The sequence below is a fragment of the Orcinus orca genome, chromosome 6, assembly GCF_937001465.1.
Source record: "Orcinus orca chromosome 6, mOrcOrc1.1, whole genome shotgun sequence".
In the NCBI taxonomy this organism is placed as follows: Eukaryota; Metazoa; Chordata; class Mammalia; order Artiodactyla; family Delphinidae; genus Orcinus; species Orcinus orca.
In genome coordinates this window covers 55,603,856-55,622,479 of record NC_064564.1, presented here as the reverse complement: position 1 = coordinate 55,622,479, position 18,624 = coordinate 55,603,856, and positions in this window count along the sequence as shown.

Genomic DNA, 18,624 nt, shown 5'->3' with positions numbered 1-18,624 from the left:
AGTTGGGGTTAAAAGGAAAGGACTCAGGTGCCCAGGAAAGGGATGAGCAAGAGCTGAAAACGCACAAAGACCTTTCATAGCCAGGGCAAGCTGAGTTACGTCGTGGGAACAAATAATCCCTAAGCTCAGTGACTTAAGACCATGAAGGGTTGTTTCTTGCTCATACTGTTAGTGTTATTTCATATCAGCAAGAGGCTTAGCTGGTCATAGTCATTCAGGGGCCAGGGCTGGTGGAGCATTCACCATCTCAAATGTTGCCAGTCACCCTGCCGGAGAGAAAAGAAGGCTCTGGGGGGTCTTGTGCTGGTAATGAAATGCTCTATCACAGAAGTGACCCACAGACATTCTGCTTACAGCTCACTGGCCAGAACTAGTTTCACAGCACCTACACAGGGGAAAGTACAATCCTGCTGATTGGGTAGGTTGAGGGCTGAAAACTGGAAACAATTGGTGAATAACATTAATGACTCATGCAACCTCTTCCAGGTCCTGTGGGGTGCTCAGGAAATAATGAGCAGAGGGTTGTCTCAGTCAGGGCTGGAGATCCTGGGGAGTTTGGGAGAATGAGGGCGACAATATGGAGAATGGGGAATGGAGGGGCCAAGGCAGAAGCCCAGGATTTGAGACTGAGCCTGAAAAGTGGAGGTGGGAAGCCCGAGGTTGCAGAGAGGCGTGCTGCGTCTCAGTAGCCATGCCTACCCCAGGGCTGTCCCTGGGGATTGGGTCTGGATGATGGACAACTCAGTTCCAGATCCATCTTCTCCCACTGTGGGGGATTGAGGCTACAGCATATCCTTTCCTGCAATCCTGATTGGTTGCAGGTCCAACAGGACTTGCAGGAGGAGCCCACCAGAAGATGTACCTGGGAGGAAATAGGGATGGGAAGAGCTGGGGAAGGGAGGCAGGGGCTGACATCTGGCTCTTATCTCCCTCCGGCTTAGAGAAATGCCTTTATTTTATTTTCAAGGACTGTCATTCTGAGTCCTAACACCCATGGGAATAGGTACAAGGAAGACTTTTTTGAAGGTTTTGAAATTCCCAAATGAGTTCTGAAGGGAGGGAGAAGGCTTTTGTTTGCTTAAGATTCTACAGCAATGTTTTGCAGTATGTAGTTCAAGGCCACCTGCATCTGAGTCACAGGGGAGCTTATCAAACACACGGTTCCCTGGGCTTCTCCCCAGACTCAGTGAATCACAGCTTCTGGGGTTGGAGCCCAGAAAGTTGTGTTTTTGAAAAGTTCCCCGATGCAAATTAAAGTTGGAAAACCATTGCTTTAAAAAAGAAATCAAATTGCCATTGGAGTGGCACAGGTTGGTCCTCCCTAGAAACAGAAAAGGAAACCTCTCTAGTCCATTGGTAGTATATTCCAGGGCAGCGGTTTAAAGATTCCAATGGATTTCACTAATTAGTCCTGTTTTCTGGTTCATAACTATATTCTGGCTTCAACCTCTAAAACGATTTCAACTTTCCCCGGCGTTTGTTGGAGTCTGAGCTCCCAGTTGCTGCGATGGGAAAGACAGGTGGCTGGGTCTATGGGGTAGGGGGTCTGCTCTCTGCAGGAGACAATTACATGCTCTGAATAGGAAAACCATGGCTTGTCCTAGGCAACAGAGGGGCACTCTTGTCAGCATTTTGAAAAGCTGGCGCCATGCTTGCAAGGGGCTGACGGGAGCCACTGATGGGTCTGGCTGCAAAACAACTGCTTATGAGGAGGATCAATGTCAACTTTGAAGTGAACCATGCTCGAATTAGCACCATCATGGTAACAAGCAGAATGAGCGGGGCTGAAATGACATATTTAGTCAGGAAAGAGGCCTGTGTTTAAGGGAAGGGCTCTTTCGAAGGAAACAATGCACGAGACTTGGATGAGAAGCTTCTGGCTCCTTGTTTGTCTGGCTTTAAAAAGCCTCAGGAAAGTTCAGACTTAGTTGAGTGGCTCATTCCCTGAACTGAGTTACCTGTGTAACTTTCCTATTTCCATGGCGGATGGATCCTGCCCTTTCAGGATTGTGGTGTGTTTTCCATCATTCATGCCCTGCATGTCCTTTGGAGTCCTGGAGCTTCCGTTTGCTCCAGAGTTTCCAAAGGTGGGATTCCATGCCTTCCCCACTGACTGAGGTGTCTCTACACAACTCCATGGAGAAAACGAGCCATGGTTGCCGCACCTGAGGCACTTGGGTCCATTGTCCCCTCCTCCTTGGGGATCGTCTCCCTCAAATGTATTTGCAGAGAGTGATGGTGGTTTTCTTTTGGAGGTGATGGTGGAGGGAGAGGAATAAGGGGTGGTGTCACCCTCTTCCCAACAACCTCTGCTCTCCTTCCTGCCCCCGTGGCTTTTTGCTCTGCAATGAGCCCGCACTCACAAACGCCTCTAAACTCCTGGATTCTTTCATGGGAGGTCATGCCCTTCTCTTCAGAGTCTCCTATGCAAAGCTGGTCATGGCCAAACTAGGTTCTTGGACCAGGTCTTTTCCTCACTAGCTCCGGGTGGGAGGTGGGAAATGGAGCAGGAAGTAATAAGGTGTTCTGTCAACTACACCTTCATAAGTCTTTACTTTCTTAACTTCCCCACGTATAAAATTTGGGAATAATACCTCCCCTTAAGGATAAAATACAATCTCTAAAAAGCCTAGTCCAATATCTGGCAAAAAGTCAGCATGTGATATGTACTTCTTGCCTTTTATTGGACTATTTTGATTAATATTACAAATTATATTATTATGATAATGACTTCCTATTTGGGAACAGCATTGATTCAGGCTCCTACATCAGTCACATTACAGATGTCACAAAAAGCAGGATTTTTTTTTTTTTAAGAAGATGTTGCAGGTAGGAGTTTATTAATTAATTTATTTTTGCTGTGTTGCGTCTTCGTTTCTGTGCGAGGGCTTTCTCTAGTTGTGGCAAGTGGGGGCCACTCTTCATTGCGGTGCGTGGCCTCTCACTATGGCGGCCTCTCTTATTGCGGAGCACAGGCTTCAGATGCGCAGGCTCAGTAGTTGTGGCTTACGGGCCCAGTTGCTCCGCGCCATGTGGGATCCTCCCAGACCAGGGCTCGAACCCATGTCCCCTGCATTAGCAGGCAGACTCTCAACCACTGCACCACCAGGGAAGCCCAAAAAAGCAGGATTTTTATTCTGTCTGTGACATAGAAAACAAACAGCTCTACTTGTCTTAATTTAGGGGTAAAGTGTTTTTGCCTCTTTTTGCTTAAAAGCATTCTTTAACAGAGCCCAAAGTGCAGCTGGAATACCTCGTTCAGTTTGTAATTGAAATCAAGAGTCCATTATTAGCTTTCTGGACTTGTAGAGACTAGTTCCTTAACACTTCTTCACTGGGTTTTCTCCATCTGGAAGTTGGGGACAGTGTTCATTTTCCTGATGGTCATTTGTCAGCTGCGTTGTAAAGATAAATAAAAAGAAAATCCTTCAAACACTTCCAATTCCTAAAAAAAAAAAAAAAAGTTGCCATAGCAACCCAAAGCATTAGTCGAGGTTTCAGTTCATTGTTGGAAAATCTCTCAAAAACTAGTTTTTGTGTGTGGGGAAAAAAAGAGAGACATCATGTTAAAATCACTCATTCAGGTAACACTTGGCCACTTATGTACAGATCAGGAAGCACTTCTGGAAGGTTATGGAGTGCGTGCGTTAAGAGTAACTTGCAGCAGAGAAAAAGCTTAGCACAGCTCCTCGCAGCTCAGCCATCTGGCCGCCCTACTCCCCACCACCCTTCTATCGCTCACCTGGTGGAGCGCCTGCCCAGGGATGGGGGGTGGGCAGGTTTACAGCTCCAAGGCCAGGCTGGTCAGCAGCAGCAAACACAGCAATCCAGCCACGAGACAGGAGAGCCCATTAATTGGCTAATTTTGCTTATAATGTTTGGTCATCGCTTGGCAGGCCTGCTGTCTCTTGGGTGGTATTGGGCTCATTCGGAGAACCGGCCTGGCTCGGAATAGTGTTTTGAATGGCTTGATGGCATCTTCTAATGGCGCCCATCTCAGAATGCCTGTCTTTCCCTTTGCCCCACTCCCTAGTCTAGATCAGGTCTTCTGGCCCTAGAACATCTGGCAAAGCTTGGTTTGAAGGTGAATCTCAGTCAGTCTGTCAGAGTTTCTGCTCCTTCCTAACCGAAGATTCTCTCGTTTGGGGTGAAGGAGAATGGCTGCGAGCTCTAAGCTGCCTTGCGAATCCCTTTGGAATAGACCCTTTAATCCAATATATCACGATCCCAGGGAAGTCTCAGGTTTCTAAAGTCATCCTAGATCTCCGGCAGCAAAGGAAATGAAGTCCCCAAATGTTTACTGCCATCAGGACTTCAGGATTTTTCTCCTGAGTTTTGTGTGTGTGTCTGTGTTCCTAATGCATTTTTGGTTCATCGTGAAATTTCCTAAGAAATGGCTGAACAAGGATGAGCCCATCACTCCGTCCTTTATTTGATGTTTTACTTCAATGCCGGTTACCCCTAGACATTTTTCTGTTTCTTTAGGATTTTGTCTTTCAAATTTCTTACAGGCATTGGAAACATGTTCTTCTCAACACAACTTCATCCCCAAACTCGACCCTTAAATTCTTCCTCCTTTAGTCTTAGAGAGAGACCAAGTCCCCTATTATCAACTTCAAAGTCCTTAAGGACTCCATAGCCCTATTCTCTTTCCCCTTCTTTTTCTCCTAAGAAAAGGGCACCACCACTTTCTCTTTCTGGTCCTGAGACGGAAATGCCGTTTTATTCCTTACCGTGTGCCCAGCTTCTGCTTTCACTTATCAAAGGTTTTCTGAAACCCCACTTCCTTCCCAGTGACCGTTCTGCCCATTGGAGGGATGCTGGTGATGTACCTCAACACACAGTGCACGCGCGTCTTTTCATCTTTTCATCCTTCCAGCTCCCTCAGCTTTTGCATAATGAAAATCCCTTAATTTTCCTGCTTGCCCAATGCCTGCCCCTCAGGGTGTGTGACTTCCCAGCGTCCTGGGGTTTTCGCTGTGCCCGAATCCTCACTGTCAGATGTTGTCTTTACCTAATGTCGCTCCCTGGCTCCTGTGGCTCCAGGTACTTGGGGTAATTGAATTTTCTTGCACAGTGATGAGGAGATTTGGTTTACAAATGGCAAAATGAGATGCAGATAGATTCCTCAGAACAAATGAGTGACTTGATTAGACGTGCAGTTAATCTTCCAGTGCATGAGTCATTTGGCCCCATTCCCTAGAGCTCCGGGTTTCTTTTCGATCCCACTGTGTGTGCAGAAGAGAGGAGCCATTTTTTTAAGTCTCTGTTCTGCTCCATTTCCCCTACCAGTTGGTGGACATTTTATAAATGCTGTCTGATGAAAATGAAAACCTCACATTTCAAAGAGCCTTTATCTAATTTTTAAACTTCTAATAAGCTCTCAGAATGTTACTTGTTTTTCTGAGGGAAATAATTTAGTTAACAGTCTGTTACGGTTCTTCTCAAGGGTAAGATAGTTTCATTGAAACCCAATTCCTTTTGAAGTTATCCTTTTTAGTGAAATTGTAACTCTGGAGCTGGTGTGTGTGTGGGGTGGGGGGGCGTGATGTGTTTGTGCTTATAAGGTGTCTGTGTGTGTGATGTGTGTGTGTATTGCGATGTGTTTGTGCTGTGGAGGGTGTGTGTGTGATATTGTATATGTGTGATGTGTTTGTGCTGCATGTATATGTGTATGACGTGTGTATGTATGTATATATGCTGTGTTTGTGCTATGTATGTAAATGTGATACGTGTGTACATGTGATGTGCTTGTGCTGTGTGTGTTTGTGTGTACGTGTGATATGTTTGTGCTGTATGCATGTGTGTGTTGCAGGGTTCTGGTGAGAAGAGCACAGCTCCAAGCATCTTGGAGGGAATGTTTGTAACTGAATTTGAAGTTAAGAGCTCTTCCCGGAGCTCAAGTTTCACTGAAAACCCAAAGCATGGGCCAAATTCAGCAAAAGCCTGATTTGCGGTTGTGACCCTTGAGGACTGGGCAAATTTGATAGTTCATCAGGATTGGTTTCTGGGGGACCCCGGGTCAGTTTGTGGGAGAGAGTCTGTGTCCAATTATGACTTGATGGGCGAGGAGGGTTTACTTGTGATCTGAAGAACAATTTAGGGTTCCTCTCAAGGGAAGCCACACAGGCCTGCACACACACAGACAGACAAACACTGTACCTGGGTTTTATAAGATTTGCGTGTGAGGGGCTGTTCCAACTACATTTCACTTAGGTATTTTCAGGCTTAAAGAACTGTACTGAAAAATAAAGGGACATTTTCTGTGGTAAGAAATTCAGAAACTGGAAACAAAGGAGAGAGTGTGCTGCACCCCGCCATGGGCTACGGCAGCCCCTGTTTTCCTCCTCTGACTAGACCCCTCCGGGAGGAAGAGTGCTAATCACTAGTGCTAACTTCGGAACTCCAACTTTAAGGAAACGTTTCTGACACGTCAATAATTTGCAAACACCGGATTGGTGTGGCTTCCCAATTATCGAGCACAGACAAACACTCATGCCTGCTTTGCTCCCAAGGTTCTTTTTACAGAAAACGATTATACCTGCCTGTGTGTCTTGTCACCAGTCAAATCACTGGTTGGTGTTAAAGCAAGACAAATGTATTCCTTACATGAGGAAAAAGCATAGGTGAGTTATTTTGAAAATTTGATTGTGAGATATGCCTGGAGAGAGAGAGAGAGAATATGAAAGAAAGAGTTGAATATCCATCCATGCCCTGTAAACCCCAGCTTACTGAACTAAGCTTCTCATATGTGCTGATAAATAATGGTCGACAAGAATTAGGCAATTGCTACTTTTTTGAAAGACTGTGAAAAGTAACACAAAAACCAAAAAAAAAAAAAGCCAGTAGGGGAAGGGAATGTAAAATCGTTGCCAGGTAGTAGTTGGATAAGGAATACGAAGGGCAGCATCTTTCTCCCTCGTGCCCATCCATGTTTCTCTCTCTGTTTTGACTCCAACCTCTGTTCTCCACATCTAGTGTGATAGATGGCAAGAAGGCTGAATTCTTCAATGTGGTTGATGTCTTACAGGACGTTTCAGTTCCATGGTAGAAGTTTAGAAGAGCTTTTTTTCTATACTAGAGGGAAGATAAGGGGGAAAAAAGTGTCTGTGTCTGTGCATCTGCTCAGGCAGAATTTGTATTTAAAAACAAAAATCCTGTGTGTCTGGAAATAATTGAGACCCCACATAATATACAAATCAGTGAGGGAAAACGCATAAACCATCTTGATAGCAACTGAGAAACAGATTAACATAACATAAAATAATATAATTCGGTGACACGTTGGCTTCTGCCTTCTTCGTAGGTCATGAAAACACATGTTTGTGTAGTCTGGTTTCCAGGACATTCCCTTTAAAGTATCTTCAAAAACATTATCTTATCTCTGGCTCACTCCCCGCTTAACCTTGGTCCGATGTCTGGGAGAAGGATGAGGATGCTCCCAAGATCCAGAAAGCAGTATATTAACCATACAGTGCTCAGAACTGCTCATCGAATGGAGACACCGGCGTGTGCATATCCTGTGGTACAGAGCAGAAAGGCTGGACGGAGGGCCTTTATGTTGTCTGATAATGCAGCTCTTTGAAACACTGCTGGCAGACTTTCTTCACATCATGTCACACAAGACAAGAAACGGGACAGGCCCTCTCTGCTTCTTGATTCATCGACCTGCCGTACAATACAACAAACCAGCTTTTTCAAGGCCCTCTGAATGAAGGCCTGTGCCTGCAAGGGAAATTTAATTGGATTTCTTTATGGGTTGCAACAATCCAATGAAAAATTATGTAAGAATGGCGTGATTCAGTTTCAACATGCACTTGAATAATAATAATTTTTTTTATTTATAACAAGATTTCTTTAAAAAATAAGAAGGAGAATTTTTAAATGAAAACTCCCTGCACAGCACTTTTCAGCTCAATGAGACCAGGCAGCCCAACTTTATCCGAGGCAACTTGTGTTGTGTGGATGTTTGTGTCATTGTCCCAGCTCAGAAAATGATTTTAAATGCATAGATTATGTTCAGAATGGAGTCGGAGGCTTTCAAAAGCACTTGGTTTGGCTTTCTGGAAGAAGAATGTCGTCTCTAACAATGTCCCCTGCTTTGAACCAAAGTGCATTTGTGAATCCTGGAGAGGAGGAAAATGGCCATCCCCCCATGCATTCTTTGGAACGTCTGTGTGACATTTGAAGATTAAGTCCTCTGTAGCGTTTTGACATCTTTAGATTGGTTGAAACCACATTGAGGATTATTTCTTTTCTTCCTCCTGGAAGTGGGCAAGTGGCTAGTATCTGCCTAAAACTCCTTCCTTGATATCCCCCCTATTTTCACGGCTCCAGGTGCCCTTTTTGGCTACTTGGACAGCATATGCAGTAAAAAGGAGCTCATTACACCCACCTCCATCCACAAAGAGCCATGCAATTGGAATACAAAGTGGCAGATCATTTAGGCTTATTTCCTTTGTGACCTCAGCTATCCCTCCATTTATTCATCTTTTTTTTAATTCATCAAATCATATGCACTACCCACTGCCTGAAATACTGCTTCTTTACCTAATTTACCTGGGAAACCCATACTCATCCTTCAAGGCTGTGTTCGGATGTCTCCTCTGAAAGGGTCCTTACAATCCTTCCCCCATTCCAAAATCAACACTATCCCCCTATGCACCCCCCACTCCTTGTATCTCTCCAGTGTAGCTCATACCACATTGTCGTAACTGCGTATACAGATTGGGCTCCCCCAGTAGACAGTGAGCTGAATACAAGGGCCATTGGCCGTATTTATCATTGTCTCCTCAATATTTGATACAATACCCAGCACAAAACAGAAATTTAATAAATAGTTCTTCCGTGTATGAATGAATTGATGAGTGGGTAAATAAAGGTAAAATATGGGTAGCCCACACATACCTGCCCAGTCAAAAAGAAAATCTATTTTTCCAAAGACACCAGATTAAAATGCATGATTTTATACTCCTGAATCAGGGCCCTTGGCTGAATTTCTTTAGAAATGACTGAAAACATCATACTCATTTATGTAGAAATGATATGCCTAAAAACTGTACAGTGGAAAGCTTTTAAAATACATATATAAATTGGTTGAACAGGGCAACCCCGTAACCAATCACTCAGTATTTGCATGATGTCTCACAATAGTAATTGTATCTGACATTAGCATGTGCTTTGCAGTTTTCAAAGTACTTTAACCTTCTTGTTCTTGTATTTATTCAGCAAATACTTACTGAAGCCTGCTTTGTTCTAATCGCTCTGCTACAGTGTGCTACACGGAGCAAACTAGGCCTCAGGGTGCTTACAGTCTAGTGGAGGAAGCAGATTTTAAATGAATCATTGCACAGATGATTTATTTTTTCAATTTATTTTTTAATTTATTTTATTTTTGGCTGAGTTGGGTCTTCGTTGTTGCGCGCAGGCTTTCTCTAGTTGTGGCAAGCAGGGGCTACTCTTCGTTGCGGTGCACGGGCTTCTCATTGCAGTGGCTTCTCTTGTTGTGGAGCACAGGCTCTAGGCACGTGGGCTTCAGTAGTTGTGGTGCGCAGGCTCAGTAGTTATGGCACGCGGGCTCAGTAGTTGTGGCACACGGGCTTAGCTGCTCCACGGCATGTGGGATCTTCCCAGACCAGGGCTCGAACCCGTGTCCCCTGCATTGGCAGGTGGATTCTTAACCACTGCGCCACCAGGGAAGCCCTGCACAGATGATTTTAACCACAAATAGTGTTATGCATAAAAGGAACAGAATATCAGGACGGTATCATTACATCTTATTTTACTTGAGTTTTACACTTTTGTGAAGATTGCAGACAAGTATCCATCAGCATGTGTCATGTTAAAGCCAGAACGGACAGAGTTTACAACGGCTAGCAAGAGTAGAAGCAAGACCAGAATCCAGTTGTACTTCCAAGTGGGAGTAGGCACTGAGAATGGCTGGAGGCTGAACTGCGTAAGCTACTAGGGGACCCTCCAGAAACTTCTCCATTGAGGTAGAGGGAAGAGGTCCCAGTTTTGTGAATGAGAAAGACTTGGAGACCGGAAATCAGCTCTTACAAGAGTGTAGCACACTTGGGAGGCTTGGTTGGTCAATTAAGTGTGTGTGTGTGTGTGTGTGTGTGTGTGCGCATTTTTGTGTGTGTTTGAGATGGCGTTGGAGGGGGCCGTGTTCATGAAGTCTTCTAGCTCCTGTTACGGAATGATAATGGCCTCCATTTGAGCTTATTACACACGAGTCATTTACATATATATCTCCATTTTACAGACCAAAAGGCAGGAATGCATGAGGGTTAGAGCTTAGAAAAATTAAGGAACCTGCCCAGGACCACAGAGGTGGTAGGTGATGGACTGGGATTTGAACACAGGTCTGTGGCCTCAGAATCTGTGTATGTTGCTGTCAGCTACTCTGTGTCTGCCTCCTGACCTGCAGATCTCATGGCTTTGTAAATTTGGCAGTTGCTCTCAAAAGAACTTTTCCATCATCTTTGCTGTTACATTGGAGCATAAATGTTAGATGATTCCCAGGACAATCAGGTTGGTTGTTTTTAAACTATAAAGATTCAGGGACTTCCCTGGCCATCCAGTGGTTAACACTTTGTGCTTCCAACGCAGACGGCATGGTTTCAATCCCTGGTCAGAGAACTAGGATCCCACAGGCTGGTGCAGCCAAAAAAAATAAATAAGTAAACGATAAAGATTCAAAAATGGGTTTCAGACCTTGGTAAGAACCCTGCACCCATGCATGCACGTACACACATACACACACACACACTCCCGCTCTAGAGATTGTCTTTACAGCTCCACTTTCTTGTCACCAAGAGGAGACTTCAGACATGTTTGGGGCCTCTCTGACTCCAGTGGGATGCACACGTGTGCATCAGGAGACAGCGTTTGGCTGGTGGGGAAGAAATGAATTGTTGCTATTAGTGACCGTAGAGGGAAAACTTGATCCAAGATCCTCTTTTTACCATGGGAAGTAGCTTTGTTGGTAACAGTCCTAATCGTTTTCAGCAGGTGAGTAGGGAAATGATGCTTCTGGCCGAGGGTCATGGGGAAGTGTGGCACGTGGGGGAATAGTCAGGTGTACATGGGAAGAAATGCAGTCGCAGGAGCTGTAAAACCACGGCCGTGCAACCCCACTCCAGCAGCCCCAGCCCCTCACATTTCAACCACTCATAACTTTATGACAAATTCTCCTTTTGGGATAAAACTTTCCAAGTTCAATCTCTGCTCCCTGGGGGTCAGCTTTTTATGGGAAATTTGTGCTAAATCAGCATAACTGTTCAAATTGGAGAAATACAGGACGTGATACACTTTCCCTCCACCAGCTTGAATGAGACGATCAGCAGGAAGCATCCCGTGAGGTTGCCGTCTCAGGGATGTCTCTTGTTTCTGAAAGTTCCAGGCTTGGGTATGACCATAGTGATGACAAGAAACAGCATCCCCAATTTTCAGAGATGTCTGGATCAATGACAGAGCCAACAAATGGATATTGCCAGGGAACAGGGGCAAATGTGAGAGAAATTGGGAGACGGTAATGGATGAACAGAGAGATATTATAACACAGAAAATATTAATTGAAAGGGACGTCTCTGATTGAAAATAAAACTTCTAGTTTAAATAGGAAAACATCCTGTGAGAACACACCCATTTGTGCACCAGAGCTAGTCTCTCAAATTGGGTAGCTAATGTCTCCTGAGGATGCAGCAAGTGTCAGAAACCACTTGAAGCCATTGGCATCATGTCCCCTTATTCTCACAACAAGCCTATATGGCAGAAATTACTGTCCCCATTTTACAGATGAGGAAACATTGTTTGTTTATTTAGCCAATAAATATTTTGGAGAGTATAGCATAGTTAAAGCAGCAAACAAAACCACAAAGGTCTCATTCTCATGGGCAGGGCAGAGAGTGACGACAATTACATGTCCAGTAGTGATAAGAGCAAAAGAACAGTAAAGCAGGGTGTGAGGTGCCACTGTGGGCCAGGACAAGGCTCCCTGATGACATGTAAGCAGAGCCCTGAGGGCGAGTATCCTTGGTGGCTGGAGCACAGAGAACAAGGGTGAGGGGGATAAGAAATGAAGATAGAGAGCTAGTCAAGTGCAAGATTACACAGGGCTTTGTGGGTTTCGGGAAGATTTTAGATTTTATTCTAATTGCAAAAGCAAGGCACTGGCGGGTGTGTAGCTAGGGCACACGTTCAGCTGCTGTAATAATGTGATGAGACGGAAGTCTGGTTCTCTCTCGTGTGATACCCAGAGGTAGGAAACCCAGACTTGTTAGGGTGGCCATGTGAGGGTGGACATCAGTGCACCAGCCGGAAGGGGGAAAGAAGCAGAGGTGCATCCCCTTCTTTCAATGCTTCGTCTGGACATTGTACCTGCTGCATCTGCTCATGGCACATAGGGTCCAACCTAGTCACATGACTCCAACCTAGTCGCAAGGGCACACCAACTGCAATGCAGGTGGAAAATAGAGTCTTCTGTCATTATTCAGGTACATTTTGGTGGGTCTGTTATCAAAGGAAGAAAGGGAGAATGGATGTTGGGGGACTGCTAGGAGTCTGTCACAGAAGATTTTGAGTGGACAAGTAATATGATCTGACTTATGTTTTTAAAAGACTGCTCTAAGCATTGTCTTGAAAAATCATCTGGAGGGGCAGGGATGGAAGTAAAGAGACTAGTCAGGAAGCGACTTTAATAATCCAGGTAAAGAATAATGATGGCACAGGCTAGGGTGACAGAAGTGAAGATGGTGAAAAGCATACAGATTCTGGGTATATTTAAAAGTAAAGCTAAAAAGATTTATTTTTTAATTAAAAAATTTTATTGAAGTATAGTTGATGTACAATATTATGTAAGTTACAGGTGTACAATATAGTGATTCACAATTTTTAAAGGTTATGCTCCATTTATAGTTATTATAAAATATTGGCTATATTCCCAGTGTTGTACAATGTAATCTTGTAGCTTATTTTATACATAGTAGTTTGTACCCCCCTAGAAAGATTTCTTGGTGGATAAAAATGCAAGGTGTCAGAGAAAGAAAAAGGAGTCAAAGATGACTCTGAAAATTTTTGATGTAAGCACTAAAAGGATGGACTTACCATTTACCAAGACAGGAAAGACTGGGTAACGGGTAGGTTTTGGTGTGAAATTAAGAGTTTGGTTTTATACATATTGAGCTTGAGATGACTATCAGACACCAAATAGAAATGTCTAGAAGGAAGTTGGAATTTTGACCTCCAATTTGGGAGGAAGATTAAGGATGGAGATACAAATTGAGGAGTTGTCAGTGTTTAGATGATGTTTAAAGCCACACTCAGAGATATAGTGACCTTATTCCAGTTACTGGTGTCGTTAACATCCCCAAACATGAGTCTGTTTATGACAAAACCTATGCTTTCCCTACTAGGCAACACTAGTGATCCAATATTCCATCTCCTAGGAACTGCTGATCTGTCTTTTCAGACCTATTGTGGATCGATCCTCCCCCTTTTCTGCCCACCCCCACCCTGTTTAATTTGTGCCTTCACCATTTCACTAGAGAAAGGAAACAAAATATGTCCCAGTAGAGGAGAGAGACTGCATAGAAAGGGATGTCCTAAAGGCCAGAAGCCCCTACAAGTAAATCAAATGGCTTGAGATGAAAACAGAACTGAAATGAGAAGCTGGTGGAATGTGGTTGCCTGGGATAGGGCATCGTGAGTCTCTAGAGGCACAAGGCATAGATAGAATAGCAGGGTGAGGTGGTGGCTGGGGTAGGTGGTGGACCTTGTCAGGACAATAGAATGAGGAATAATGCAGAGCTCAGGAAGTCAGATGACCATCTTCTGGGACTTTGAATGCTGTGCAAGGGGTGGGACTGTCCTTTATTCCAGAGTCCTGTTTACCTGGTCAGGGCCACTGCTGGAAGGGGCCGTTCATCGTGCAGCTGTTAAGAACAGCTTTTATAAAGATATCATGGGGGTTGGGGAAACACTGGAACAGGGTTCAGGGACTTACAATAAATTTCCTTTAATTTTTAGCATCTCTTTGTTTCCACCTTGTCTATATTAGCTGAAAAAGAGGAGCAAGACTCTAGAACAATGGAGAAAGTTGCGAGTGCCATCATTAAGCTTTGCTTCTGTGGTCTTTCTTCATTAATTCACTTTCCCAATGACCTGCTTTCAGCTGGCTCATGGTGACAAGGGATTTTTTTTGTCCTCCTACACCAGAGGCCTCATTATAGGTTGAACTGTGTCCCCCTTCCCCCCCCCCGCCAATTTCAGTGTTGAAGACCTAACTCCCAGTACCTCAGAATGTGACCTTATTTGGAAATCGGGTCATCGTACTTGTAATTAGTTAGATTAAGATGAGGTCATTAAAGTGGGCCCTAATCCAATAGCACTAATGTCCTTATTGAAAGGGGAAATTTGGACACAGAGACATGCATAGAGGGAAGATGATGTAAGTAGACAGAAGGAGAAGACAGTTGTCCATAAGCCACAGAGAGAGGCTTAGAACAGATCCTTCTCTCACATCCCTCAGAAGGAAGCAACCCTGCCAGCACCTTTTTTTTTTTAATTGAAGTCTTGTTGATTACAATGTTGTGTTAATTTCTGCTGTACAGCAAAGTGACTCAGTTATACATATATATATATATATATATATATATATATTCTTTTTTAAAAATTCTTTTCCATTATGGTTTATTCCAGGACATTGAATATAGTTCCCTGTGTTATGCAGTAGGACCTTGTTGTTTATCCATTCTATATGTAATAGCTTACATCTGCTAATCCCAAACCCCCCCGTCCCTTGCCCCCCCACCCCCTCCCCCTTGGCAACCACAAATCTGTTCTCGATATCTGTCTGTTTCTGCTTCATAGATAGGTTCATTTGTGTCATATTTTAGATTCCACATATAACTGATATCATATGGTATTTGTCTTTGTCTTTCTGACTTACTTTACTTAGTATGATAATCTCTAGTGGCATCCATGTTGCTACAAATGGCATTATTTCATTCTTTTCTTTGGTCAAGTAGTATTCCATTGTATATATGTACCACATCTTTATCCATTCTTCTGTCAGTGGAGATTTAGGTTGTTTCCATGTCTTGGCTGTTATAAATAGTGCTGCTGTGAACATTGGGGTGAATGTATCTTTTTGAATTATAGTTTTGTCTGGATATATGCCCAGGAGTGGGATTGCTGAATTATGTGGTAATTCTATTTTTACTTTTCAAAGGAACCTCCATACAGTTTTCAGTAGTGGCTGCACCAACTTACATTCCCACCAGCAGTGTAGGAGGGTTCCCTTTTCTCCATACTGTCTCCAGCATTTGTTATTTGTAGACTTTTTAATGATGGCCATTCTGACTGGCTTTAGGTGGTACCTCATTGTAGTTTTGATTTGCATTTCTCTAATTAGTGATGTTGAACGTCTTTTCATGTGCCTGTTGGCCATCTGTATGTCTTCTTTGGAGATATGTCTATTTAGGTCTTCTTTGGAGATATGTCTATTTAGGTCTTCTGCCCATTTTTTGATTGGGCTGTTTTTTGTTGTTGAGTTGTACGCCAACACCTTGATTTAAGACTTCTAGCCTCCAGAATTGAGACAATAAATTTCTGTTATTTAAGCCACCCAATTTGTAGTACTTTGTTACAGCAGCCCTAGCAAACTTTTACAGGCCTCCACATACATCACTTCAACAGGTATACACAACAGGATACCAGGCTTAGCCTGAGGACAAGGTATTTATGCAAAAACTATTTCCTCCCCTCTAATTTGTTGTGAAGTTCTGTGCTAAGCCCCCAAGAATTTGTCTTTACTGATGCTTTTTAGAATCTGAGAATCATTTTCCCAGCTGCACCAATGGCCCTAGTCCAAGAGATTCATGGCATACACATGTACCTTAAAAAAACTTGACTACACCAGTGCAGGGGAGAAAGAGAAAGAGAGCAGTTTAAATGATGCTGGCAAGTTTGCCCACCATCCCACTCAATAGGTTTATGCTTCAGAATGAGTAGGAGCTAAGAGGCAGGAGTTGCTACCCCAACCTGCTGTTTCCACCTGCTCTCGAATCTGGCCTGCCTTCATGTGACAGCACCTTCCCAGGCCTGGGTGATTCCTCTGTAGAAAGATGCCTAGTTTTCAGTATTTGGGGTTTAAATTACCTTGCCTTATAAGATGACTCTAACACCCATCCCTACATAGGCGGTGACCCCACAAAAATGCTGGCATGGGCACTTCCAGTGGGCACAGTGGCATACGGGCTGACCCCCATGTAAGTGCTGTGCTCCATGGCGTGGATTAGAACAGGCTCAACAGGCCAATTAGAAGATGCCATGCAGAGAGTGTTTATGAAATTATTTCTTTTCTCATGCAAGTCAAATGCAACGAGTGGGTAGTTCTTGTGTGAAAGAGCGTGAAGATCATCTAAGTTTAATTTTCTTTTTAAACATCTCTTTTATATGTAGCAAACCTATGTGGAACCCAATGTAGAAATCAGATAAAGGTGGAACTTCCTTAGGCCAGAGTCACACCAGTCAAATATCTCAAGGTAGGTCATGTAGCCGAGAGAATTGGGCTGGGTGCATCTCTGTTGAACTGGAGAGAACGTCCCTGGTCTAAAGAGGCAGCCACTAGGTGGCTTCAGCCCTGCAGGAATGGGTCCCAGTGTTACCAGATCTTCTACTTCCAAGGGAAGCCAGGAGGCTAGAATATGTGAAAACTCCTGATTTCTAAAACTTCTGCTCTGTGAAAGATACTGTTAAAAGAATGAAAAGACAAGCCATAGACTGGGAGAAAATATTTGTAAAACACATATCCAATAAAGGACTTTATCCAAAATATACAAAGAAGTCGACAGTAAGAAAACAAACAACCCAATTTAAATGGGCAAAAGATCTGAACAGGGGCTTCCCTGGTGGCGCAGTGGTTGAGAGTCCGCCTGCCGATGCAGGGGACACGGGTTCGTGCCCCGGTCCAGGAAGATCCCACATGCCGCAGAGCGGCTGGGCCCGTGAGCCATGGCCGCTGAGCCTGCGCGTCCAGAGCCTGTGCTCCGCAACGGGAGAGGCCACAGCAGTGAGAGGCCCGCGTACCGCAAAAAAAAAAAAAAAAGAAAAAAGATCTGAACAGACACATCACTCAAGAAGATATACAGATGACAGATAAGCAAATAAAAATATGCTTGACATCATATACTATGACCCGTGGGAATTGCCAGTAAAAACAGTGAGATGCCGTTACACACCTCTTAGAATGACCAAAATCCCCAAAACTGATAACACCAAATGCTGATAAAGATGTAGAGCAACAGGAGTTCTCATTCATGGCTGGTGGGAATGCAAAATGGTACAGCCGCTTTGGAAGACAGTCTGGCAGTTTCTTCCAAAACTACGCATAGTCTTACCATATGCTCCAGCAGTGATGTTCCTTGTTATTTACCCAAATGATTTGAAATCCTTGTGTCCACACAAAACCCTGCACGTGAATGTTTACAGCAGCTTTATTCATAATTACCCAAACTTATAAGCAACCAAGATGTCCTTCAGTAGGTGAATGGGTAAATAAACTGTGATATACCCATAGTGCTAAAAAGAAATGAGCTATCAAGCCATGAAAAGACATGGAGGCGTCGTAAGTGCATATTACTCGGTGAAAGAAGCCAATCTGAAAACACTACATACCGTCTGATTCCAACCATATAACATTCTGGAAAAGGCAAAACTATAGAGACAGTAAAAAGATCAGTGGTTGCCAAGGGTTGGGAGGGTGGAGGGATGAACAGGCAGAGCACGGGATTTTTAGGGCAGAGAAACTATTCAGTGTGATACTGTAATGCTGGATACATGGCATGGTGCATTTGCAAAATCCATAAAATGTACAACACAAAGAGTGAACCCTAATGTAAACCATGGACTTTAGTTAATAATCATGTATCGATTCTGATTCATCAATTGCAATAAGTATATTGCGCTAATGCAAGATGCTAATAATAAAGGAAACTGGGGGCCAGAGAGAGGTGAGAGGGAAGAGTTAGTATCTAGGAACTCTGATTTCTGGATCAATTTTTCTGTAAACCTAAAAATGTCTATTAATTTAAAAACTCCTGATTTTGAAAGCTTAGCCACTAACTCAATAGGTAAGGAAGACAAAGCCACTGTACACGTCAAGAAAAACTCATCTGTAAGCTGACCATGAGCTCCTTGATTTTGACTTCTGCCTCAGGCCCCTACGGCAGCCCCAAGGGCACTCCCATGGGACACCAGGCTCCATGGGACACAGCGTGAAGACCATGTTACTTCTCCAGTCTCCCATCTTCAGAGAGGAGGGAACTGAGGCCCTGAAAGGTGAGGGGACTGGCCCAGGGTCACCTGGATGATTAGAGACAGATTTAAGACTGAGACCCCAGCCTTCTGCTTTCAGTTTCTTCCCCCAGGGAGTCTTTCCCAAGACCTCATGCCCTCAGCCTCCTTCTCCTCCATCGCTTAATCGAAGAGAAAGGGCTGCTGGGCTTATTTTTATAGAGGCAAATGCTGAATCCTTGAGGCTTGGACTTGGAAAAGGGAAGACAAAAACGGGGTGGAGAGATTAGCCAAACAGAGAAAGATAAATTGTTCCAGCAGGGA